The 26,977-nt window shown below is 40.2% G+C and overlaps 1 protein-coding gene across 4 annotated transcripts in view; it reads left to right on the forward strand.

Moving 5' to 3' along the window:
• The first annotated feature begins 2,192 nt into the window (after positions 1-2,192).
• The window catches only part of CTNNB1 (catenin beta 1), a 40,596-nt gene continuing 15,811 nt past the window's right edge, over positions 2,193-26,977 (forward strand). For 3 of the 4 annotated variants that reach the window (XM_049861930.1, XM_049861931.1, XM_049861932.1), the window contains exon 1: positions 2,193-2,387. The gene's annotated coding sequence lies outside the window, so the exon portion shown is untranslated. Of the gene's footprint in view, positions 2,388-26,677; positions 26,702-26,977 lie in introns of all 4 variants that reach the window. The other variant, XM_049861934.1, reaches the window with a different exon arrangement.

Below are 26,977 nucleotides of genomic sequence, written 5' to 3' on the forward strand. Positions count from 1 at the left end.
ATGAGAGGAGGAAATAAGTAATCGGAGAAATTTGTTAAATTCAACTGATTTGTTTTAATGCTAGTCACCCAATAACTCTTCAGTATACTTACATCTGACGGGAAAAACTGCTTGCTGCATTGCTGCAAATCTTATCATTTCCTCTAAAAACATGTGTTTGCTTAAAGTATCAACAGATTAAAAACATTAATTCTATATTTAGAGAAAAATGCTTGGATTATTTTGGCACCTGAATACAGACATACAAATTTAAGAGTATTTTTATCCTTTAGATTGTCTAATGATGCAAATATTTCTTACGCCAGTGTTAACACCATGCCTTATTCAGCAAAAATAAACTGAGCATAGAAAAAGCAAACATCTGCTAAAAAAAACCCTCTAAATACTGTTTAATCTGTCATCTGATTTTAAGACATATGACTGTAATCAAATCAACCCTAAATTCTTTAACTCTGTACAGAAGAGTTAAAATTGGGGATTAATACCTGGAAATACCATTTATACTTCTGAGTTTATATTAGAAATATTGCTTTGATTAAATACCTTTTTCTGTTCCAATTGTCTAAATTACGACCAGCTGAACTGACCACAAGCATCAGCTACACTTAATTCCACAGATTACTAGCAAAACTGCATATGATAAAGTCATTCTGGACAATAGATCTCACTGAGTATCATCTTAGGGCTTGGACTTTTTCATTGCAGGAACCCACATGGGCTATGGCGATAGACGACAGTTATCATAACTGTATATAATAAAGTATTTTTTAAAACTGCAGAACGGAGTTTAACCTACTGGCCCTGAAGTATTAGCTATGCTAAAACTACCAGTGCTACTCCTTGAGTGAACCAGTAAGGCTAGGTTTCCTGCCTGTACCTATGTATAAACGCTTCTTGTTTGCATGCATTAATTATAATTCTGGTATAAAAGCCCCAACATAACTTTCACTGTTGCTTTTTGTACTCTCTTCATTGCTTTAGATGAAAAATAAGCATAAAGCAATAGACTAGAGAAAGTGAGTCGATAATAATTGTTTCAGCTTTCACAAATGCCAATCTTGCTGGATTACAATGGGGACATTTCCAAGGGAGATGAAGACCCAACTTCAGCCTATCAAAACGAATTAGAAAATGTTTTTGTCGTTGAAGAAAATTAGCTTAAAAAAAAAATTAGAGGCTGTCTAGTCGACAACTCCTTCCGTAAACAACATACTTCGCTTTCTCATGTAACACCGTTGAAATACACCTCCCACAAAGAAAAATCTCCACAAATAAATCTACCGGTACTTAGCACAGCGGAACCAGATAAAATTGGAATCTATAAGAATTAACCTAACTGACTGTCTCTAGCTAATCTATCTCCATTAGTCATTTGTTCACAGTAGGCACTCATAAGGACTTGTTGAATTGCAGACCTGGCGCACAATCTAGAGCGCAGCCTCCCGTAGTGGGATGGAAGGCGGCTCGGCCCGGTCGCTGCCATCCGGATTCAGGCTGCGCAGCCGGTCGGGATGCGAGATCCACGATCCTGACGGTGGGGGGCTTTGGGGTGGTGTGCAGCTGGGCTACGAGCCTGGCCTGGCAGGGAGTGTGTGGCACAGACCACAACCGGAGTCCCCGACGGACAGCGGGGCAGCGGGGTCGGCGGCGGCGACGCCCAGGCAGAGCTCGAAGGCAGGCGGGCCCCGACCCCGGTGCCCGCGCCGCCACCCCTCGGCTTCGAACTTCCACCCTCCGGGGACCCGGCTCTGCCCGCTCCGCACAGCTCCCGAGGGTCGGGGCCCAGGGGCCGCCTCGGGCGGGCGGCGAAAAGCGCGCGGCGAGCCCGGCGTCGGCTCTCATGCTCCGGTGGGCGCGCAGGGCGGGGGCGCCGGGCTCGGGACAGTGGGAGACCTCGGTGCCGCCCTGCCCCCGCCCCAGCACGCAGGAACTCCGGCCTCTCCGCCTCAGGCCATAACGCCCCCACGGGACGGCCTCCGCTCCCGCGCGGAGAGGCAACTACCGGCCTGCACCCTAAAGATGGTCTGGGAGGGCGCGCGCCCCGCCCGGGCCCGGGGCCCTGGGGACGCGGCGGGCGGCCAGGCTGCCAGGGACTACTTTCCACCGCCCGCCCGCGCCCCGCCCCTTGTCCTCGCGTGGCGGAATGCTCCGCCAGCGGCGGCAGGATACAGCGCTGCTGCGCCCCTTATAAGAGCTCCTTGTGAGGCGCCATTTTAAGCCTCTCGGTCTGTGGCAGCTGCGCTAGCCCGGCCCTGGGAGCGGAGAGCGAGGGGAGGCGGAGACGGAAACTGTGGAAGGGCCAAGGAGCAGCTTCAGTCCCCGCCGAGCCGCCACCGCAGGCCGAGGACTACTGGACTCCCGCGGCGGGCGGAGCCTGTTCCCCTGAGGTGCTGGACGCTCCTTTCCTTACCCTTCCGGGGCTGCTCCTGCTCCCTCTTCGGAGCCAAACTTCGTCGCGGGCGCGCGGTCCCGGCAGCCGGAGGGGACCCGGGCCCGTTGCAGCCCGGAGGCCCGAGGCGGGGGGCGCGGGCTGGGGCGCCTTGGAGGCGGCGGCGACGGGCCGCGCCCGGTGGACGGAGGGCGGCGGCCGGGCCCCGATTCCGCTCGCGCTGCCCCTCGGCGGTCCGGGGGGCGCCGCTTGGGGGAGGAGGGGGCGCCGCGGGGGGCGCGTCCAGGAGCCCGGATGGCCGGCGGGTTGGGGGGGCCGTGGTTTCCGTCCGGGGCTCCGGCCGCGGTCGAGTTTGGGGGAGGGACCCTGGGCCTCGGGATGCGCCGGGGCTGGGGTGGGGGGCGGGGGTGGGGCTCCGCCTTCCCAGCCCGAGTCGAGAGTTGGGGTTCGGGCGCTGGGGAAGGGGCGCTACGCTAGGTCGCTCCTGCGGTGGGGACACAGCCAGTGGGCTTTCTAGAGTCCCCTTTTCTTTCCCAAGGAGAATAAGAAAATTATTATTTTCTAATGCCTGTGCGAGTTTGGCACTGGCGCTTGTTAAAATTGAAGCAACTTTAAGCCTTAGAGGAACAAAACTCTTCAGTGCAGCCGGTGCGATGCGCCAGCAGGGTTTGCCCGTGTAAGATTTGTGTCTTGCACCTAAATTTTCTTGTGTCGGGCAGGTGAATGATAGCCAGCGAGGACGCGTGGGATATTACTGGGAGTCTTGGGTTTATGTAGGTGGGTGTGAGACCCAGTGAAATGGGGGGGGGGGGAGTCCGAGGGCGACGGGCTGACTGTTAGTGTAAAGTGAAGTGTGGGACTTTGCCTCTGTTTTGAGAAATCTGTTCGTAAAAGCATTTTATTCCAATAGTTTTATAATTAAACTATTTTTAGAGCACATTTTTCCCCCCCAGCAGAGAGAATTTTTCCCCAGCTACGAAATTGGCCAAGTGTAATTCAAGCACGGCAACTCCTTTCAGTGTTTTGTCTGGGGGAAAGGCTTTTTTTTTTGAACAGAGACTTTTCGGAGTTCCCACAGCCCGCTTCTCAATCGGCTAAGCTCGAAAGCTTTGGCAGTTTGTTGTAGTTGTTTCCTTCGTTTTCTGCTCGCTTTTGGAGGCAGCATTGTCTCATACTTTGTATCTTCCAGACATCTGTGGTCTCCCCTCCCCCTGAGTTTGTGAGTGGTGAATGAAGAGAGACTGGGCTGCTGGTATGCAGAGGTCGGCAAAAGGAAATCGAGGAGTGGTTTTAGTGAAATGAGAGCTTTGTATCATGAATAGCGGTGGCTTAGACTAGACAGCGACTTGAAGAGACGGCAGCGTTTCTTTTGATAAAGTCTAGGCTAATCTTTTTCAGATTGCTAAGTTAGAAAAGTATTTTGCCTGGAATTTAGGAAGCCATTTCACTCTTTGTCCCTTGGTGAACATTTCATACCTTCAGAGAAGTTTTCTCCTTGCCTTGTCTTCATCCTGAGAAAGTAATGTTAGATAAAACTTGAAATGCTAATTAAGGTCTGCTGCTATTTACTTCCTGCTTAAATGAGTGACCAAGATGTGTTGTTTGGAATCTTTTCTTTTAAGTGTGATCTAAGTCTGCTGCTACATTTGTTTTACTTCTACATTTAAACTCACAAAACCTCTGGATTAAAAAAAAACAGTACCATCAATGTTTATTTGAGACTCTCCTTTCAGACTAGACAAAATTTGATTAATTTGCACCCAATATTCATTAATTTGACCTAGTCTTTGTTCTGAAGGCCATGTACAAGGACAAGGCCCTAAAGTGATTGCAACAGTAACTGAAGAACTTGAAAAACTTGAAGAAGACTGTTCCATAGGATTAAAGGAATGCAGAGACTATTCAGGTTTGAAGTCCTTGAGGGAGAAATAAAAAAACACTGCGCTAAAAGTCTCAGTGTAGCACGTAACTTAGAGTCCTTGTGGCTTCCTAGGCCTGAGAATTTTTCAGAGGCCAGAACGGTCATTTTCGATAGTTGTAAGGGAAAACTAACACTTTTTTTTCCCACAAGGTAGCTAATAAAAAATGAAGCATTTAACAATATAGAGGTGTCAAGAAGCAGTCAAGAGTTTTTTTTTTTAACCTGATTACTTCATTTACCAAGATTAATTTGTAGAAAAATTTATATTCAAGTATTAAAACTTATTGAACTTTGAATTGAGCTTTCTACTGCTGTTAGTGATGATTGGAGTAAAAATTGTCGTAAATGGAGTTCCATATGCTTGTTTTCATAAATCCTGTTATCCAGGATAGAAGGGAAAACATGAAGTAGGCAAGTTTCCCCAAATGTATTTTGAGATGTGATGTTTAGAAAAACTATCTGTGGATATCTTTTTTATTTGTTTAGTTGCGGGGGGAGGGGCATGACAAGTCGAATGTTGAAACTAGGGCCATGGAGAAATCTAAAGTTTGAATATCATTCTTACATGGTTATCAGTAGCAGTGAAATTAAACACCAGAAATGGACTGTGTAAGTATATTTATCTAGATGAAACTTGTATTATTGAAATGAAACAGTGCATCTGTCCAGTTATGAGTCTATTTCCCTTTCCTGGCTTAGTAGTTGCTGATAATAATTATAGATGAGTAGGTGGTAAATTTTAAGTCTGTTCTTTGAGCTTGGCTACAAGCACGCTTGACTGCCAACTCAAGGTGGAAAGAATGAAGGCTATTAGAGCAAGACAAACTTCCGGTGAAAGTATTGGCAACTATTTTCTAGTGCTGTATGTTGACTTGTAACATTATTTTTGAAAACACTGTGTTAAGTTGGTTGTTTTCTTACAGCCCATTTTTTTTTTTTAATTGGGATTGTGGTATTTACTGTTGAAATAGCTTGACTGAAAACATGTTTATACCGTAAAAATAAACAGTAAACATGGACTAAGATCTACTTCTGAATTATTTGCCCAGAGCATTTAGTTGTTGCCTCTTTTCCCTTCATTGGGAGGGTGTTGATTTGCAGAATCATTCTGTTTTTTTACTGTAACAGACTTTATGCAATATTGTTCTAATTGTGCGATAAACAACCAAATTAAGAGGCGCAAATAAATACCTGCTTCTCAGGTTTCACAAAAGGAAGGTGGATAGTTAATAAACACGTGATTTGTGTTGTTTGAAGATGAGTAGGTGTTAACGCAGTTTTTCATTTCTTAAACTTAGGAGAAAGTTCTGTATTTCCTTTGTTTACTTAATACTGCTTTTGTTTTGCAAGACTGCGCTTGACTCATTTTGAAACCTGGATTCATTTGTTGAGCTTGAGCCCTGCTATTGAATTATGTATGTAATCTACTTTGTCCCTAAGGAAAAAAACTCGAGAGAAAGGTAGATTAGAAACTCATTTTTAGGGTTTAAACCACCTTTTTAACTTTTTCATGTAGGGTAAATGTGGACACCTCTTCTTTTAAGAGACATTCCTCCCCCGCCCCCCATCCCTCTCAAACCTGAAACAGCAGAGAGTAGCAGTAGTGCAAGTTTTCATTGTATCCTTTGGTCATATTGAGTGCCCTCCAGTGGATATAGTATAATGCTTGCGATTTTTTTTTTTTTTTTTTTTTTAATTCCAGCAAGTTTGTGTAGGATATAGTTGCAAGTAGTTCTGATGAGAAAGCATCAGTCAAGAAACCCTTCGAACTCTAGAATAAGTTGTTCATACCAAGACTGCTCATTAAAAGCCTGGCTTGAGAAAATGCCCCTACCTCAACCAATATTTGCAGGAGAAAGGTCAAAATTACAATTAGAGTTTTATTTAAAAAAAAAAAAAAAGTTTTATTTAGTTCACTTTAAATAGGCAGTTCTGCTTAAATATATTTCATTGACAAACCAAAAACTCAATATACTGTTTTAGGGGATAAAAGATCTTAATGTCATCACATTAATGAAGTATAGAAATGGAAATGCTCAGAAAAAGTTAAGGGAATATTCAGTGTGTCTGAAATCAGTTACACAATAAAACGTAAGTGCTCAGATCAGTCATTTATATATTATCAAGAACAGGGCTTCAAAGTGGTTCCTTCTGAGTTCCAACCCCTGCTGACAACTTGCACTTCTAACAAGTTCCCAGGCCATGCTAATGATGCTGGTTAGGGACCAGTTCTGAGAACCACTAGTAGAGCAGTGGTTCTCAAAATTTGTGTATCTAAGAGTCACCTGGGAATGACCGTTAAAATGGGGATCTGGTTAGAATGTATATTCTAATTCAGTGTATCTGGGGGTGGAAATGCAAATTCTCAGCAGGGGTTCGAACCAGTTTGAAGCCCTGATCAAGAAAGAATATATCTGTGTTAGGAGCTAGATAGAAATGAAACTAGTTGAGTCAGCATATGTGAACTAGAATATAGTGTCCCAGGGACTATAGGGTCTTATACAGAATTGTGTGGTGTAGTGTACTGGTATCTTGACCTTTAACTTTTCTAGTAAGGTCTTTTTTCTAGACTCCTATGTTAAGTTTTATGCCATCTGCATTAGTAACATTTTCTGAAAATACTTGTTTCAAATCAGAGTCTGATTAGTAGCGTGAGCCCCGCTAATTCCTGTTTAAAGTAGCTTTTGGAAGTCAAATGATCAGTTTATGGAAATTTCTCGGCTAAGAGTTTTAACTTTGTTTTCCAAAAGATGTGGTTGAAATGAACAAAAAAAAATTAATGGTGTAGTGGAGAAAAATGACAGTGTCCTTTATTGCTTCATTTTGCCTTTGGAATTAAGTATAATTTTGTGGAAACATCGGTAATACTTCTTGGCTGCTTAACAATGTATCTAGGGCCTTTTTTTTTTTTTTTTAAACCAAGAATGCTTTAATTGCTTTACATGTTAATTTTTTTTTCCCCAAGAATAGATTAAATGTTCCTCCATAAAGGGTCATATTGGGAATTAGTGCTGTCCAAGTTGATGCTTGGTTTTACATTTACTGTCTGTAAAGTCAAATAGCGTCTGTTTCAATTTTCCAATATTTTTATTAGAAATGGGGGTAAATATGAAAGTTCCTTTAAAAATTATGCGTATATAAAGTTCCTTTAAAAATTATGCGTATATAGCTTACTGAAAAAAAAATTTGTTAGGAACTTTAGTTCTTGAAAGTGGCTGCTTGTCTTCATTAATATGGCATGCAACAATTTGATGTTCCAGATATATGACTAAAATTAGATTGCTGTCACAAGCCATGTAGGATTGGTCTCATTACGATATAGTGGAAGTGGCTTTTCAAATGTCTCTAGGACCTGGCAGGTATAAGGCAGATTGGAGAGTACTTGGCCCCATCTAAGCAGCAAGTTATGAGCAGCTCCAGCCATTGTGTGGGAATATAGTCCATGTTCCTTTTTTTTTTTCCCCTAAGAGAAGGTAATCCAGATTTTAACGTGCATCTCGTGATTTGTAAAGTTGGCAAATGAAATTCATGTTTTAAGACAGTTTTCAGCACAAATTAAATACATCTATTGGCTGGATACCAACAGTTTGTAACCTACAAAGTAGTCCCATTTTTGGAGTATAATGATGAGTCTATTAAATAAGGGTAATACGGTTCTGTGGGTTTATATAACTTAACAAATCAGGTTATTTCAAAGCCCAAACCAAACCCATTGCTGTCAATTCAATTCTGGCTCATAGCGACCCCACAGGCCAGAGTAGAACTCCCCTGTGGGGTTTCCGAGGCTATAATCTTTAAGGGAGCAGACTGACTGCTACATCCTTCTCCCGTGGGGTGGCTGGTGGGTTCGAACAGCTGACCTTTCAGTTAGTAGCCAAGCACTTAACTACTGCGCCACCAGTACTCCTTAGGTTGTCATTTAGGCACTTTGAAAATGTCTTACTTGTACCAATTGATTGGTATAATAAAATATGATAACAGAGCCGGTTCATGGTAAGTGTGTTTGGGAAACCTGGTTTGGTTCAAGGAAATGAGGGAGAATGTTAATGGCTTGTTCATTACTTGACCACAGTAATTACAGTTCTTCGAAGTGTATTTTTAAAGGCGGTCTCAAAATTTAATCTGTGAAGGCACTTAAAAAGTTGAGCAAATCCTGGCTTGTGAGTACACAGTCATGTCAGCCTAAAACTTTATTGCTGACTTTAAGTCATGTCCTGGTTTTTAGCCGAAGTCTTCATTCCTAAACTAAACTGTTACTATCAGACTAGACTAAAAACTTAAAAACAAAGTTTAGATAATTAAAAATTAGTTAAGTATAAGATTTACTGAAATTAATAGCAAACTGTTTTTTGGTCAGTATGAATTTATTCAGGTAACTAAGTAGAGTTTGGTTAAAATAGTTTGCTGTGGCAAGGCTTTTTATTTCCAAGCCTTGAAAATTTGAGTGTTTAGTCTTCAAACTGCATGCTTAAATGGTAAACTATGTCTGACTGAAAATGCAAACCACAGGCCAACACTGGTTTTAAAACAACATCTGAAAATAGTGCTGTAGGCTGCACTATTTTAATATGCTATGGTATAGAATGCAAGCAAGACTGGCCAGTGAGCCTTTCATGAAACATTTATCCCCAAGGCACATCACCCCCTGCCTCATATCCCACAATCCCCATGTGATTCTTCATGGAGTCACTGTAAAGTTTCTCTTGTAATATTCGAGAAGTTTCCTACCTCTGGTTTCTTTTAAACTAGTTGAAAAGGCATTTTTCCCTTCACAGCAGTCTGAGGAGTGTGAACAGCTGGATGGTGCTGTGAAGCAGTTTCACAGTGCTGCATAGCACTTCCCATTGTCTCCCCTTTCCTTTTGCTTAACAAATATCCCACAGTTTTACTTGAGACTTAATTATTTACATGTTGGTGGACTGATTTTCCTTTTAACAGATTCATAATGGGTATATTAAACAATTACTTAAAGATGAGGGCAGGGTTACCGACCCATTGCCCTCCAGTCTGTTCTGATTCCTAGTGACCTTATAGGCCGGAATAGAACTGCCCAATAGGGTTTCCAAGGCTGTAATCTTTATGGAAGCAGAATTCTACATCTTTCTCCTGCAGAGCCGCTGGTGGGTTCAGACCGCTGACGTTTGGTTAGTACCTCAGCTCTAAACCACTATGCTGTGGGGCGGGATGTGGGGGAGGGAGGAGGTTGGTAATTATTTTTAACCTGCTCAAGTTCTTTCAGAGGAGTGCCTGGGTAAAGGCTGGTGGTTCATACCTGCCCAGAGGCACCTCCGAAGACAGGCCTGGCAGTCTGCTTCCCAAAGGTCACAGTCTTGAAAAATCTATGGTGGAGTTCTACTCTGCACATGTGGGGTCATGAGTTCTTACAAGTTGATCAGCCCTCATGACACACAATACAATCACATCTATGATTGATAAATCTTACCTTAAATGCTGGTAGTTGATCTGACTTGGAAGTGAAAGAAGTATAAAAGCTGAACGGTTAGTTAACTTCTGTTAATGGTTTTATGATAACAAATAATTGTGAGATACATATGAGTGTGTGTGAATGTGTATGTGTGTGCACACATACTTTATTGTACATTATTCATGTAAAAGTGTGAGAAGTTAGATTTACGCCGAATTTGTTGGAAATGCAATTTGAAGATGATCTTAAATGGTTAGTAATTTGCTGCACTGAGGGTTGGTTGTTGCAGACTGCTCCCAGTTTTATTTTAATATGAAATAGATTCAAGACCTGTGACAGTCTTTAAGAACTGTACTCAAAAGTGTTTTGTTTCTTTTTTTTTTTAAGTATAATTAAGTGGTTTTAGGGTAAGGATGTAGGGAGTGAGTCTTTGAAGTTTTCCATGTAGTAGATGAATGCCACATGTATAAGGGAGGAACAAGGGATTCTTGGAAATATTTTTCAATCCAGCTAACTATGAAGGCTTCCAAGTGGAGTTCCATTCCCCTGCAGTGTAGGAAAGTGCTGACTATAGGTACTTGAATTCATTTCTGAGCCACTGAAAGAATGTGGCAATGTCAAAACATTACTTATACCTCATAGTTCATTTAGATACAAAAGTAGAAGTTAAAATGTTTCTTAGGGAACTTACAAGACCTAAACCAAAACCAAACCCGTGCTGTCCAGTTAATTCTGACTCATAGCAACCCTAAAGGACAGAGTAGAACTGCCCCATAGGGTTTCCAAGGAGTGGTTGTTGGATTCGAACTGCCAACTTTTTGGGTAGCAGCTGTAGCACTTAACCACTATGCCACCAGGGCTCCTATTATAGGACAACACTCTATAAATAGATGGATAAACTTAGCTTTCTGGCATTTTGCATAAATGTAAAGTTCCTTTAGTTTTTAAGCCCAGCTGTTTTTATTAATTCTCTTATTTAATATCTTATTTTTGTTGGAAAAGCAAATAGAACTATGTAATAAGGCTTATATTCTTATTTCTAGTTATGACTTTATTGTGATCCATTCTTGTAACAGAACTATTATTTTGTATCTGATCGTTGTCCTCTATAGATCATCCATCATTTCTTGCTTTAATGCTGTGTGCCATTTTTCCTGGTCCTTGAATTGGAGTGCTAACCATTTTAAGCCATTCCCCCAAAGAATAAGAGGCTAGAAAATTTAGAGATTAGAAGTCTGAGAATATCAGAAGACCATGTGTCACTAATGTTGATAAGTGGAAGCTGGGAAATAACTGTGTTTGAAGGATGCCTTGATATATGCCCTTATTACCATTGTATCCCAGATCCTATTACATTTCTCTAGAAATCTCTCAGACATGAGGACTATTTAATACCTTCCGTTTTATCCTCAGGCTTCCCTTTTTCCCCATCAGGAGCTAAGCAGGAACTCCTTCACTTAACAGTTTGTATGGAGGGTCCATCTTTACAGTGGAGAAAATAATTGTATTCTGATCGTGGGCCACTTTAGCCACAGGCCTTCTGAAGGACTTTGTTACTTTAGTTATCCCTCTTTCTTCTGTATTACCCTTACTGCCTCCCCCAAGACTCTAATCCCAGTTATGTTTTTTGTCATCATCTTCTGAGATCCATTCGTTGTACCTTTTGGAACTCAAAGTCATAAGTAAATTCCTTGTATTCTCAAATCTATTCTGAGAATGTTCTTTTTCTTGCTCCATCTGTAACCTAACCTGTCCTCTGATAATGCTGTTTCCCTTGCAGCCCTCTTAAGTAGTGAATTCGCCCCCCCCCCCCACGCATTCTACCACTGAAGCAAGAAGTAGGGATAAATGTCTTCCTTCTGCCTCATTGTACCTCTTTTTGGTTTCTTGGCCATTCTTGCCCAAAATTGAAATCTTTGATTCTCATGTTCTCAATTTATACAACCCATTAACTCCTCTTTATTTTAGCTCTCTACTAACCCTTCCACCACTTTATGTCAGTTTGTCTTACTGACGGATGTACCAAAATGAATGCCAGAAGAGACTCTGAAGCTTGTTCTTGAGCACAAAGTAGCTAAAGCAAATGGAAAAATAATGAAGTAAAAGAGCTGAACAGAAGATTTCACAGGGTGGCTCAAGAAGACAAAGTGAAGTATTATGAACTATGCAAAGACCTGGGGTTAGAAAACCAAAAGGGAAGAACATGCTAGGCATTTCTCAAGCCGAAAGAACTGAAGAAAAAGTCAAGCCTTGAGCTAAAACATCAAAGGATCCTGTGGGCAAAATATTGAACAACGCAGGCAGTATTAAAAGAAGATGGAAGGAATACACCATCTGTACCAAAAAGAAGTGGTTGACACTTAACCGTGTCAGGAGGTAGCGTATAATCAAGAACTGATGATATTAAAGGAAAAAGTCCAAGCTGTACTGAAGGCATTTGTGAAAAACAAGGCTCCAGAAATTGACGGAATACCAATTGAGATGTTTCAACAAATGGTGGAACACTGGAAGTACTCACTCATCTATGCCAAGAAATTTGGAAGACAGCTGGCCAGCCGACTGGGAGAGACCCGTAATTGTGCCCATTCCAAAGAAAGGTGATCAGCAGAATGCAGAAATTACCCAACAAGATCGTTAATATCATACACAAGCAAAATTTTGCTGAAGACAGTTCAAAAAACGGTTGCAGCAGTACCTTGACGGAACTGCCAGAAGTTCAAGCCAGATTCAGAAGAGGACATGGAACCAAGGATGTCATCGTTAATTATAGATGGATCTTGGCTAAAAGGAGAGAATACCAGAAAGATTTTTACCTGTGCTTTAGTGACTGCATTTAACTGGGTGGATCATAACAAATTATGAGTAACATTGCAGAGAATGGGAATTCCAGAACAATTAATTGTGTTCATAAGGAACCTGTACGTAGACCAAGAGGCAGTCATTCGAATAGAACAGGGGATACTGTGTGGTTTAAAATCAGGAAAGGTGTGCGTCAGGGTTGTATCCTTTCACCATACTTATTCAGTCTGTATGCTGAGTAAATAATCTGAGAAGCTAGACTATATGGAGAAGAATGCGGCATCAGGATCGAAGGACAGTTCATTAACAACCTGTAATATGCAAATGATACACCTTGCTTGGTGAAAGTGAAGAGGACTTGAAGCACTTACTGATCAAAGACCACAGCCTTCAGTATGGATTATATCTCAACATAAAGAAAAAAATCCTCACAACTGGACCAGTATGCAATGTCATGATAAATGTAGAAAAGATTGAAGTTGTCAAGGATTTCATTTTACTTGGTTTCACAATCAACATCTGTGGAAACAGCATTCAAGAAATCAAATGATGCATTGCATTGGACAAATCTGCAAGGGACTTCTTTTAAAAAGTAAAGGTGTCACTTTGAGGACTAGGGTGAACCTGACCCAAGCCATGGTATTTTCATTGCCCTCATATGTACACAAAAGCAGAACAATGAATAAGGAAGACTGAAAAATAATTGATGCTTTGTGTTAATGGTATTGGTGGAGAATATTGAATATACCATGGACTGCCAGAAGAATGAACAAATCTGTCTTGGAATAAGTACAGCCAGAATGCTCCTTAAAGTGAGAATGGCGAGACTTCATCTCACATACGTTGTACATGTTACCAAGAGGGACCAGTCCTTGGAGAAGAACATCATGCTTGGTAAAGCAATGGGTCAGTGAAAAAGAGGAAGACCCTCAAAAGAGATGGATTGACACAGTGGCTTCAGCAGTAGGCTCAAACATAGCAGCAATTGTGAGGTTGGTGCAAGACCCGGGTAGTGTTCTGTTCAGTTATACATAGCATCACTATGAGTTGAACCAACTCGATGGTGCCTCACAACAGCAACAGTCAACGCTTGGGTCATTCCCTTTGCTACTTGAACATTTTAAGTGCTCGTGGCTCAACGTCACTGTCTCCTGTTTCTGTCATAATTCTTGGTGATGTCCGTATCCATGTAGAGAGCAGTGTTACTCAGGATGTGGTCTGGTCTACAAACTGTCACTAGTATGAATTGTGACTGAATTCATGCCAGAATGCCAGTCACCGATGTCACTAACTTTACTGTGTAGCGCAGCTGACTTTGGTAGCATATTGATTTACATTCTGGCACAAGCTCCTTATGGTGTCTTGGTGTGACACTCTTGAGTAGTATGGTGTGGAGGACACTCTTAATAGGCTGGCCTCTTAGTTCCTTGACTTTCTGTCATCCAGAATGATGTCATTTTACCCCCAGATTCAACCATGTATTCCCATTGTCATATCTTAGAATACCTTGTCTTTTACCAATAATTATGACTCCCGTCCCCCCCACTCCAGATCTCATTTCAAGCATTCCACTCTGACTGCCACCTCCTATCTCCCATCTTACTCTTACTGGTAAGTATATTTACTGGTAAAATATTTAAGTATTTTTTAACCTTTTCATGCCTCTGGGACCTGCAGTCTGTTGATCTGAGCTTTTCACTGCCCTTCACCCTGACTTACACCCAGCTGAAATTTTAAGTGTAATCACTTTCTTGTATATACCCTCAAGAATTTTATGTCTCCTCTGATGGGGATTACAGTAGAAGGTCCTGGACAGAGCTGGAGAAAAATGTAGAACAAAACTGTAACTCACAAAACAAGACCAGACTTACTGGCCTGACAGAGACTGGAGAAACTCCGAGAGTATGGCTCCCAGATACCCTTTTAGCTCAGTAATGAAGTCACTCCTGAGATATACCCTTCGACCAAAGATTGGACAGCCCCATAAAACAAAATGAGACTGAATGAGCACACCAGCCCAGGGGCAAGGAAGGGAGGGCAGAAGGGGATAGGAAAGCTGGTAATAGGGAACCCAAGGTTGAGAAGGGGGAGTGTTGGCACCTCGTGGGGTTGTTAACCAATGTCATAAAATAATGGGTACTAACTCTTTAATGAGAAGCTAGTTTGTTCTGTAAACCTTCATCTAAAGTACAATTAAAAAAATTTTTTTGTGTGTATGCTCACTGATCCCTGGCCCATTAGTTCACTCTTCTTTATGACCATTTTGTACTTTTTCCTCTCAAACCTCTAGCACCTCTTCTCCCATTTCTGACTCAGCTAATGCCCTTTCTTTTTCACTGAGAATACTTAATAATTGGAAAAATTCTACAAGCTCCGGTATCTATGACTGTGCTCTTTACCTTCTTTTCTGTCGCTATGGATGAATTGTAGTGTTCTGAGATAAGACCTGGTTACCAGTTAATTTCTACATTAGATCTAATTTTCTCTTGCTCCCAATAATACTGCTGTGGCATTCTCTCTTGCATCATTGGTTTATCTTTCTCTGGTAGCTCTTCCCGTGAGCATACAAACATTGTATTATTTATCCTATTAAAAAAAATCTTTCCACCCTATTTCTCCCATCAGTCGCCCACCCCCAGTCTCTGTTTCTCTTTACACCAAAACACCTCATAACAATTGGGTGTGTAGGGTTTTGCCCCTGCCAGTGACCACCATGTTACAGATTCCCAGTCCTTATCTTACTTACCCTGTTAGTAGCATTTGACAGAATTGCTACAGTTGATTGAAACACTTTTTTCACTTGGCTTCCAGTCTACCAGGTCTTTCTACCTCCCTGGCTGTTCCTCCTTAGTTTTTTCTTTGCTTCCCCTGCCCCCCCCCCCCCCCCCCGCAGTTTCTCTGTGGGAGTAGCTGAAGATTTAGTCTTCGGACAACCTCTCCTTTTTCGTTGTCTATATTTAGTCTTACAGTTTGAAACTGGTGATGTTTACATCTGTTTGCTGGTGATTTCTGAGTTTATATCTTTAGCCTGGGTTTCTCCCCTGAATTCTAGATTCTAATATCCAATTTGTTTTTTCAACATTTGGAATGTCTGTAAAGCATCTTGAACTTAAAAAACAAAACATTGGTTGCCATCGATTTGATTTTGACTCATGGTGACCCCATGTGTAAAAAAAAAAAAAAAAAAAAAGTATCACAGTAGAATTGTGCTCCATAGAGTTTTCAGTGGCTGATTGTTTGGAACTAGATTGCCAGTCCTTTCTACTGAGGTGCCTGTGGGTGGACGCAAACCTCCCATCTTTTGGTTGGCAGCCAAGTGTGTTTGCACCACCCAGGGACCCCACCTCAAACTTAGTGTATCTGAAAGTGAGTTCCTAGTTTCCTCCAAAACTGTTTCTGTTTTTGGTCGGCAGTTCGAATCAACCAGTTGCTCCTTGGAACCCTACGGGGCAGTTCTGCCCTGTCCTATAAGGGTCGCTATGAGTTGGAGTAGACTCCATGGTAATGGGATAGATGATCAGATGGAACTCAGTCATTCCAGTTTCTCAAGGTTAAAACCTTTGAGTTCTTGACTCATCTTTCTCTTATAGAACATATCCAGATCCTGTCTGCGCATGTTATCTGCTCTCTAAGGTATATCCCAGATTGAACCATTTCACACTATTGCCATGCCATCTTAATCTTTTGTATGGATTATTGCAGAGGCCTCATAAGTAGTCTCCCTGTTTACACCTTTGTTTAAGTGCGTTCTCCACACTGTAGCTGGGGTAATCCTGCTGGAACAATAGATCATATAAAAACTCTGTTCAGAAAGCTCCAGGGGTTTATCTGGTTCTCCATGTTCAGGCCGTGCTTTTCATTATCTACTGCTTTTCTTTTTTCACTCACTCCTCTTCAGCCATGCTGGCTTTTTTTCCCCTCCAAGTGGTCAAGCATGCTTATGCTTTAAAAAAAAACAAACCAAGCTCTTTGCCACCGCATCAATTATGACTCATAGCGACCCTATAGAACAGAGTAGAACCACCCCATAGGGTTTTCTTTACGGAAGCAGATCGCCACATCCTTCTCCCACAGAGTGGCTGGTGGTTCAAACCACTAGTAAGTACGTGTTGTGTGAATGATGCTTCAGTCTTATTCCCTCATTTCAATTTATTCCTAGTAGCATACAAGTACATTTAGATATTTCCAGAGGTGTTTCCTTTTTGTCATGCATGGCTTTTGTATCAGATCTCATGTCCACATTGAGGTCTTCCCTGTTCATCCAGTCTCACATTATCATATTATCCTCTTTTATAAAAAAGCCCTTAATCATACTCTGAAATAACGTTTGTTTACTTGCTTGTTCTCTCCCCCTTTCCACTAAAAAATACACATCACGAGAGCAAGATCCTTGTCCTGCTTTGTGTTGCCGGTACCTAGAACAGTGTCTGGACCTTAAAGTGCTCAATAAAAGATTGTTGGGTGAGTCAGTATTGTAGAATCTCTCAACCTTTGTTTATTCATTTACTTCTCTGTTCCCTTTCACAGCCTGAAAGAGAGCCTGTGCACTTGATCTCCACTTTTCCTCTCCTTCCAGTTCTTGCTGAGTTTACCCTTGAACCTCCATGTTGACCAATCAGATGGATACTTTTTAGCTTTAGTCTTGCCAACAGCATTTGGTGCATTTTTTACTTCCTTCTGGAATAGCATTGTACAATAGAACTTTCTGTGATGATGGAAATGTTCTTTATCAGTGCTGTCTAAAGTGGTAGCTACCAGCCACACGTGGCTATTGACCACTTGAAATGTGACTGAAGAACTAAATTTTTAATGTTAAATTTAAATGTAAAGAGCTACATGGAGCAGTGACTATCGTGTTGCACCGTGCAGTACTAGAAACACTCCCCTTTTGTCTTCCATGGCACTAGACTCAGTAAGTGTCATGACCTGATCGCTTAAGCCCACCTAGGACCCAGAACCCAGTGCCATCGCGTCGATTCCGACTCATAGCGTCTTCCTTAATTCCTTGTTTTCCCTCATGTACATCCAGTCCATCAGCAGAGCCGGTTTGTACCTCCAAAGTATTTCTCCAGTATAGCTCCTTCTAGTCCCTAGTTCTGCTGCCTGTCCCACCACCACCTAATCCCTGGGCTATTGCTGTAGCTACTTGGTTCTCTTTCCCTTAGTTCTCTCTCCTTCCCTTCCAGTTTTTTTTTTTTTTGTGTGTGTGTGTTATAGCCAGAACTAGATTTTAAAAACCCAAATGGATTCTTGTTACTCACCTGCTTAAAACCCTTCATGGACTTTCAGTGACACTTAGAATGAAAAAACGCATTCCTTACCATAGTCTAGAGAATCCTGCATGATCTGGATTTTTTTCTGCTTCATCTGATTGCACTCACCCCTTCCCACTGTAATTGAATACTCAAGCCTCAAGTTTCCATTCTGCAAAGAGGATCAGACTCTCATGACTCTGGGCTCTTACACGTGTTTTCTGTTTCTGGAATGCTTCTGCTCTGCTCCTTGTATGGTGACTCTTCTGCATCCTTCTTAGGTCTCAGCTTGAAGGTTTACCTTCAGGAAGTCTTTTCACCACTCTAGGACCTTCCACATGTCCTGTGTCGTCCTATCCCCTTTCCCTACTTGTTAATTACACCCTTACTGCTCTCTATAATTGTTTGTTCAGTTGTCTGTCTCTCTCAAGAGTGCAAAGACCATGGCTCTTTCAGTCACTACTGTATGTTGTTACCTGCCCATTTAGTCCACTCTAACTGGTGGTGACTTTTTATACAACAGAATGAAATGCATCATCCTCACAATTGCCATCATGTTTGAGTTCTTATTTGCCACTAGGTTGTGATCCGTAAGGGTTTTCATTGGCTAATTTTCAGAAGTAGATTGCTAGGCCTTTGTTCCTAGCCTTAGTGTGGAAGCTCCACTGAAACCTAAGATGGGTGACCCTGTTGGTATGTGACCCTGCTGGTATATAAAATACCGATGCCATAGCTTCCAGCATGATAGCAACATGCAGAGTGTCACAGTATATGACAAAGTGACAGTGGCACCCAGACTCTATTAAGCTCCTTGCATGTAGTGGATACGTAAGTACTTGTTGAATAAATGAATGAAATCTGTTATACATGTATTTATATACTATTGCTATGTCCTGAAAACTATTGAGTAAAGAAGGCAGTTGTGGGAAAGCTTTCTTGTGGAACAAAACATCTCTTTTGATTAACATCACAATTTGGTGAATTGAGAAAACAAAGAACATAATATACCAATGGAGCATTCATGTATAGCTCCAGGTTATGACTCATTTATCTGCGTGTTTTTGGACTCAAAATAGAACAAAGATTTGGAGCTATTCCTTGAAGTTCTTTGTAATGAGGTAACAAAAAGCAGTCACTTTTTGAAATGAAAAGCTTCTTAACTCACTATACTTTCTGTAATAGTCTGCTACTCTTCCTAACTGTAAGGGGACCTCATAATTATGAGACCTGTTACTAGGGAAGTATTCAAAGGCAGCAACATGTCTTTCTGTTTGGGAGCGTAGCATAAATTTGACATGCGTGGTGGGAGACAGGAGGTTGCTAAATGTTGAGAATCTGTGTTAATGAACAGGGTGCTTCTCAGGAAACTGATGTGAGAGTTACTCTTTGGAATCAGGTTTTTTTTTTTAAAAAAAAAACTTGGGTTACTAATGTTATACCTGAAGTTGGATCATACCTTTTGTCTATAGCTGTACAGCTGAAGTTCTCAACTGGAGATAGCAGCATCAGCGTCATCTGTGACACTTAAAAAAATACAATGCCAGGGCCCTGCGCCAGTCCTGCTATAGAAGACCACGGGGATGGATCCCAGCAATCTGTGTTCTTAAAGTTTCAGGTTGGTCTGATGAACACCCTTGGCTAAGAATCATTGGAAGGGTCTGATTGCCAGTGTAAGAGGTCCTTCAAGCAAAGTCGGAGATCATTATGGTAGAAAAGATAAAATATGCATATTCTGAGGCCAAATTCTGGTTTAATATGTACCTGGTCTTAATAGTCTAAAACATCTTTCCCAAGTAGATGGTCTTGATGTGGTTTTCATTTATCATTTGGTCAAGTTCCATCCGTGTTTTTCACACAACCTGTTTTTGAAGTTACCTGTGCAAAAAAAAAAAAAAAACCCTTTACGACCTCTTTTCATAACCTATTATTAACCCACTTAAAAATGCTTTCTGTTACGGCTCTTCATGTTTAGGCTTAGTATACTTTATTCAATTTATCTGCCTTAGGTTTGTTCTCGGTGAAAGTATATGATAAATAAATCAGGGGTTAGCAAACTACTGCTCATCCTCCATTTTCATATGGCCTATGAACTAAGAATGATTTTTACATTTTTAAAAGGCAGGGAAGATAATATTTTGTGATGTGAAAATTACATGAAGTTCAAGTTTCAGTGCCCAAAATTTCAGTTACAGATGTTACTGGTACACAGCCACACTCACTCGTGTACATATTGCCTGTGGCTGCTTTTGTGGTACAACAACAGAGTTGAGTAGTCATGACAGAGAGCTTATGACCCACAAAGCCTGAAATATTTACTATTTGGAGCTTTATGGAAAAAGTTTGCTTACTCCTGTTCCAGATAATACACTTTTCTCATAAATGAACCCTTCATGTACCTGAAGACATTTAGGAAGTCTCTTAGGTTATATATAATTGTTGTCTCTCTAAAGCCTCTGTATTACATTTTATTTGTACTGTTCACTTTTTAAACGTTTTATTGGCACATCATTCAGAGCTTAATATGTGTTAAGCATTTTGGAAACCGGAACTAAAGGTATGGTCCCAGCCCTCCTTGAGCTCTTGTCAGTGTGCTGCCACGGTAGAAAAGAGAGGAAGGTTTGCATTATGGGTTATAAAACAATACACTAAGAGACTTCTGGAAGTCATAAAATTCCTGTCATTATTTCTGCCTATAGCCCGAACTTAGAGATTAACATCTAGAAACTTTCTAGAAATAAATTCTCCCGTTTCTTCTGCATGATAAACTCAGGTTTGAAAATTCTACATTTTCTTGTCAATTGCTATCTTGTGTAGCTATCTAGCTAGATGCTTAGAGTATGGAGTATGTAGTGGTTCAAATATTAGAAATATTAAAAAAATTTTTTTTTGCTGTGAGTCAACTGCTGAAAGAATATACCATTAAAAAAAAACAACAAAAGTTGCCGTAGAGTTGATTCCAACTCATGGCAACCACATGTGTGTCAGAGTTGAGCTGTACTCCGTAGGGTTTTCAATAACTAGTTTTTCAGAAGTAGGTTGCCAGGTCTTTCTTCTGAGGCACCTCTAGGTAAACTTCAACCTCCAGTCTTTTGGTTAGCAGCTGACTGCATAAACTACACCACTCAGACTCTTCAGAGAATATAGTTCTTTAGTATTACACATGATACCATTATCAAAAATTGTTAACTCTTTTCTTGCATTTTTCTTGCTAGATTGAATGTTAAATACTAATTGTAACTTTGGGATGGGGAATATGATTTGACTGAAAGGGCATATGCCTTGGAGTTAAACACAGCTGTATTTGAATTTTAACTGAGCAGTTTATTAGCTGTGTTCTTGTATTAACTGCTGATAGTCAGTTTTCTCATCTGATAATTGGGGGAATGATCTCTATGAGGTTGCTAGGAAGATTCATTAAGATATCATATTAAGTTCAGAACTGAAGCTATTAGGAATTTAATTATGTGTGTTATTAAGTATGCCAAGGGCAAAATTAGATATTTAGCTGTTATCACAAGGCAATATCCTAAAATTATGCTGTAAAAATACTACTTAAGATACTGTAAATGACTTAGTCATTACTTTGTGATACATTTGGTTCGTAGAATACTCCCACGTTAATAAAATAAGAACTAGGAATGAATGAAGGTCTCTTTTAAATTACTAAAACAAGACATTTATTGATAAAATTAAATAAAATGACGTTTGCCTTAATATTAAGTATTTGCAACAAGTTTGATTTCCTTGTTTCAGAAAACTGGTTATTTTTCCAAAAAGCTTGTCACTTTTTTTTTTTCTTATAGCAATTTGTTTCTGCCTTGAGGTACTACTGGTTGACTGAGTAGTTTCCACATTTCTTTTGTAGAAAGTCCATTTTGCGATTCACTTAGCTTTATGTTTAGGAACGTTTTCTTAATGCTCTATATCAGTTTAGGCTCATGTAATGGAGCTAAAAGATATAAAAGATCTTGGACAAATACCGTTTCTAATAATAACGTATTATTCTGTACATTTGGTTCTGCAACTTGCTTTGCATACTTGATACTTGCCGAACATTTTCTTTACATCCAAACCAAAACCAAATCCAGTGCCGTCGAGTCGATCCGACTCATAGCAACCCTATAGGACGGGGTAGAACTGCCCCATAGAGTTTTCAAGGAGCGCCTGGTGCATTCAAACTGCCAACCCTTTGGTTAACAACCGTAGCCCTTAACCACTATGCCACCAGGGTTTCCTTTTCTTTACATAGACTGCCTTAATTCTTTTGTAATGACTGCCTAGTAGTCCACCTGGATGACTGTAGTAGCCAGTAGCTTTGTACCTGGTCGGCCTGCTTTGCTTTTGCCCTGACAGTCTTTTTTGCCATATTGCTGCTAGAGTGAAGTTTTAAAAAGCCTAAATCACAGATCGTGTTACTCCAGCGGTTTCCAGTGCCCTTACTGATCTCTAGTTCCCACCTCTCTCTTTCCATGGTTCCCTGCACTCTAGTTACACTGGTTACCTTTTAGTACCTTAACCACCCCACACTAAGCTCATTCTTTCCTCTGCGCTTCTCTCTGCCTGGAATGCTCTGCCCCATTTACCTGGCTGGCTCTCCTCCTCATTCAGAGGAGGCCTTCCTGAACACCAGTCTTATCTAGAGTATTCCTCCTCCCCCAGGAGTTGCTTTCTTCTCTCCTGCATTATTTTCATCATAGCACTTCTCATTCTGCGTTTTTATTGTGTAAGCCCTAACAGAATATAAGCTTCGCTAGATGTGTGACCTTGACTCTCTGGCTCTTATTTACTACAGTGCCAAGAACGTAAAAGGTGCTAGAAATATTTGTTCAGTGGATGAATATATATTTCATTTAAAGGATAAATCGTTTTTTATCCAATCCCTTGTTGGGCATTTGGGTAATTTCTGGCTTTTTCTCTATGACCGTACAGACATCTTGGTATACTTCTGTGAATGTTCCTGCAGAATGCATTTCTATTATAAAAATGAAAATTTTAAGTCAGGGTCTGTTTACACATATTTAATGGATAGTGCCAACTCAACCTTCAAAAATTTTCTGCCAGCAATGGGTATTATCAGTCATTTCAGTCTTTGCCAATATGATAAGTAAAAAGTAAATGTTTGAACATTTTTTATATATATTTATTTCCTTGCCCACTTCTTATTTCTCCTTTTAAATGCTGGCTCTTGTCCTTTTCTAATTTTTCTGCAGTATTATTGTTAGGTGCCGTTGAGTAGATGTTGACTCACAGCAACGCCACATGACAGAGTAGAACTGCTCCATGGGGTTTTTTAGGCCATCAGGTCGTTCTCCTGCGGCGCGTCTGGGTGGGTTCGAACTGCCAACCTTTTGGTTAGCAGCTGAGTACTTAACCATTGTGCAACCAGGGCTCCTTATGTATTAAGTCCAGTGTGCCATTTTTTAAAATGACTTCATATATGGTGTTTTTTTTTTTTCCCCAGAATTCCTGTTTGGTTTCAGAGTTTCAGATGATGTTTATTTTGGGCTTGTTCTTGCCACAATTTTATTTCTACGTATTCCCCATATTATCTTGTTTTGTTTTTTACATATAAATACTTGATCAGTGTGGGTTTAATTTTGATGTAATGAAATAAAGATGGAAACAATTTTTAGAATGGCAAGCCAGTTTTTAAAATGATAAGCCAGAAAACACACAACACACAATTTCTCCTAATGCTGTTTATTAAGTAATCCAACTTTCTCCCACTAATTGAAACATCACCTTTCTGAATTATTAAATTGCCACATTATATGTAGGTATTCTGCTTTCCTGTAGTCTTTTATCCATCCCTACCCCAGTAACATAATACTTTTAATTGCTGTAGCATTTGATATATATTTTAATATCTGATAGAACCGATTCCTGCTTGTAGTTAATTGAGAGTATTTTCAGTTTTGAATTTGAGAGAAGAAATCAGAGAATTTTATTTGAAATACATTGAATTTATAAATAAATTGAGGGGGAACTGACATCTTTATAATACAGGACTTTTCTAGTGAAGAACAAGACACATGTCTCCATTTAATCTTGTACGTAACCTCAGAAGTGTGTTACTCTGTACTGTGCTATTATGAATGGAATCTTTTTGTGATTGTGTTTTTCTAACTGGTCTATTTGTATATAGAAAAAGAGTTTTTGCATATAATTTTAATGGTCACTTTTATTAAAATATAAACTGTAAGTTTTCTGTTTAGTCTTGTTAGGTTATAAAATCTGTTTTAAACCAAAACCCGTTCCCATCGAGTTGATTCCAACTCATAGCGTCCCTGTAGGACAGAGTAGAACTGTCCAATAGTGCTGCCAAGGAGCGCCTGGTGGATTCGAACTAGCAGCCAGCCTTTTGATTAGCAGCTGTAGCACTTAACCACCGCGCCACCAGGGTTTCCAAAATCTATTTTAAATGAGTATAGAAGTGTCTCTGGAATGTTAATTGATGTCCTCAGTTTAAAATCATTTAGCCAATTTTCATTTTGTGAAGAGAAACAGAATTTTCAGTCCTTAGATGTAATAGATCTTCCCACACAGCTACGATCCTTAGCCTTCTAAAATAGACTTCGTGTTGTTAGCTGCTGTTGAGTTGGCCCCCAACTCATTGTCACCTCATGCACAACAGGATACGAGCACGGTGATACGCAGGGTTTTCATTACCGATTTTTTGGAAGTAGATTGCCAGGTCTTTCTTCCTAGTCCACCTTAGCTTGAAAGCTCTGTTGAAACCTGTTGAACATCGTAGCAGCACACAGAGCCCCCACTTACAGACAAGCTGTGGCTGTGCTTTGAGGTGCATTAGCCCTCAGTGGAACCCAGGTCTCCCACATGGAAGGGAAGAAGTCTGCCACTGAACCACTCCTGTCCCCTCAAACCTAAAGTCCGTTCAAAGAGACAGAAATATTTTATCTATCTATTTTGAGCTACTGATAGCCTCTTTGAGTTTGTCCATTTTAATTGTTTCAAAGAATTAAAACAAAGATAATCTTGTATTTTCAAATAACGTTTGCAGTTTAAATGATTTTATCTGAAATGCTGATATACAGCTATTTTTATTTCATTTATTTTTGTTATGAAAAGTATAGAGAGTAATATAATACTCATGTACTTCTCAGATTACCAGATAGAATTTTGCTTTATTGGATTTTTTTTTTAAATAAAATGCTAAAGAGTTGAAACCATCTTTATACCATTTCCCATTTTATTTCCTTCCCCTCTCCCGAAGAAGGCACTAAGTATTCTTTGTATACTCTTATATCAAACAATATGTGACATTGTTTGGTTTTTAACTTAATTTAAATTTGTACAAAATTATATTAGGGAAATTATAGAAGTGTGCCTCTGTATATAAAGCTCTTTGTTATGTACTTTGAAATAGCTTTGTTTTAAAATAATTGATCTTTTTGATTGCTTATGGTAACATAAGCTGGAGAAAAACTGCTTTTTGTAGTAATTTGATCTTGGAGATAGAATGGAAATTATTTTAAAACATTTTTTTTTTTTCCTGAAAGATTGGACTATTTTAGGACTGTGTTATTGACCAAAAGGAGCCCTGATGCACAGTGGTTAAAGCACTCAGCTGCTGACCAAAAGGTTGGTGGTTTGAATCCATCAGCGCTCCATGGGAAAAAGATGTGGCTGTCTGCTTCTGTAAAGATTTACAGCCTTGGAAACCCTATAGGGCAGTTCTGTTCTGTCCTGTAGGGTCACTATGAGTTGGAATTGATGTGACAGCAATGGGCAGTAAAATGGAATACTACAAAATAATTAAATAGACACAGAAATGGGCGAATGTACATGCTTATTAAAAGTTGTCGAAGGCAACAGTTGATGTTGATGCCAACCATACAATGTCTTCTTTGAAAATTATGTCAGTTTATATTCTCATCAGTATTTTGGAGCTTTGTATTTTACCCTTTAAACCGGTAGTTGTACTTCTAGGAAACTATCTTAAGGTAGAAGGGTGACAGAAGAAGTTAAGAGAAGTTTTTTGTGTAGGATGTTTATAGCAGCATTGTTTGCATAGCAAACAAATTGGGAAGGACAAACTACCCAAGAATGGGAGATAAGATTAAATGATTGTATAACATATGATACAATATAGATGATAAAAATATTTTATAAGGATCTATACAAGGAATTGATTTTTATATTAAAAATATATTAACAGTAAGTTTGACATAATACCAAATATATCAGCATATCAAAATGTCATTAACTGTGGTGGACTTAAATTATGAAAATGACAAATATTTTATACTAAGATACATTACTTTATGGGCAGGGGAAGACAATAAAATGTTATAATTGGAAAAGAGTATATGTTTAAATGGCAAAAGAAAAATGAAAAGATGGTAAAAAATGGAAAAAAAAATGAAAGGTGATGTCTATACCTCATTAGACAGGGTGTGAAAGAATATGAGAAGTTGGTTATCCAACAGCATACCTTCTGTCTTTGTCAAAGCACCGTTTGGTGTGGTGAAGCTGGCAGGACACAAAGCATTTTAATGTAGTCTGTAATTAGAGATCACTTGCATCTTGGAATATTTACCCCATGGCTGTTAAGTCGATTCCTACCCATAGCAACCAGGCCTGTAATTTTTTTTTTTTTTTAATTGTGTTTTAGGTGAAAGCTTACAGAGCAAATTTGTTTCTCCTTCAAAAATTTATACACAAATTTTGTTTTTGTGACATTGGTTGCAGTCCCTGCATTGTGTCAGCACTCTACCCCTTTCTACCTCAAGTTCCCATTTCCATTCATTCAGTTTTCCTGTCCCTTCCTGCCTTCTTGTCGTTGCTTTTGGGCAGGTGTTGCTCATTTGGTCTCATATACTTGATTGAACTAAGAAGCATGTTGCTCACGTGTGTTATTTGTTTTACAGGCCTGTCTAATCTTTGGCCGAAAGGTGAGTTTTGGGAGTGGCTTCACTTCTGAGTTAGAAAGGTGCCCAGGGGTCATAGTTTTGGGGTTTCTTCAGTCTCTGTCATACCAGTAAGTCTGGTCGTGTGTGTGTGAATTTGAATTTTGCTGTACATTTTTCTCTCGCTCTCTTTGAGATCCTCTGTTGTGATCCTTGTTAGAGCGGCCAGTGCTGGTATCTGGGCACTGTCTAGTTCTTCTGAGCTCAGGGTGGTGGAGGCTGTTAGTCCTTTGGACTATTATTTTCCTTGTGTCTTTGGTT

This window comes from Elephas maximus, chromosome 20 (assembly GCF_024166365.1).
Source record: "Elephas maximus indicus isolate mEleMax1 chromosome 20, mEleMax1 primary haplotype, whole genome shotgun sequence".
Lineage (NCBI taxonomy): Eukaryota > Metazoa > Chordata > Mammalia > Proboscidea > Elephantidae > Elephas > Elephas maximus.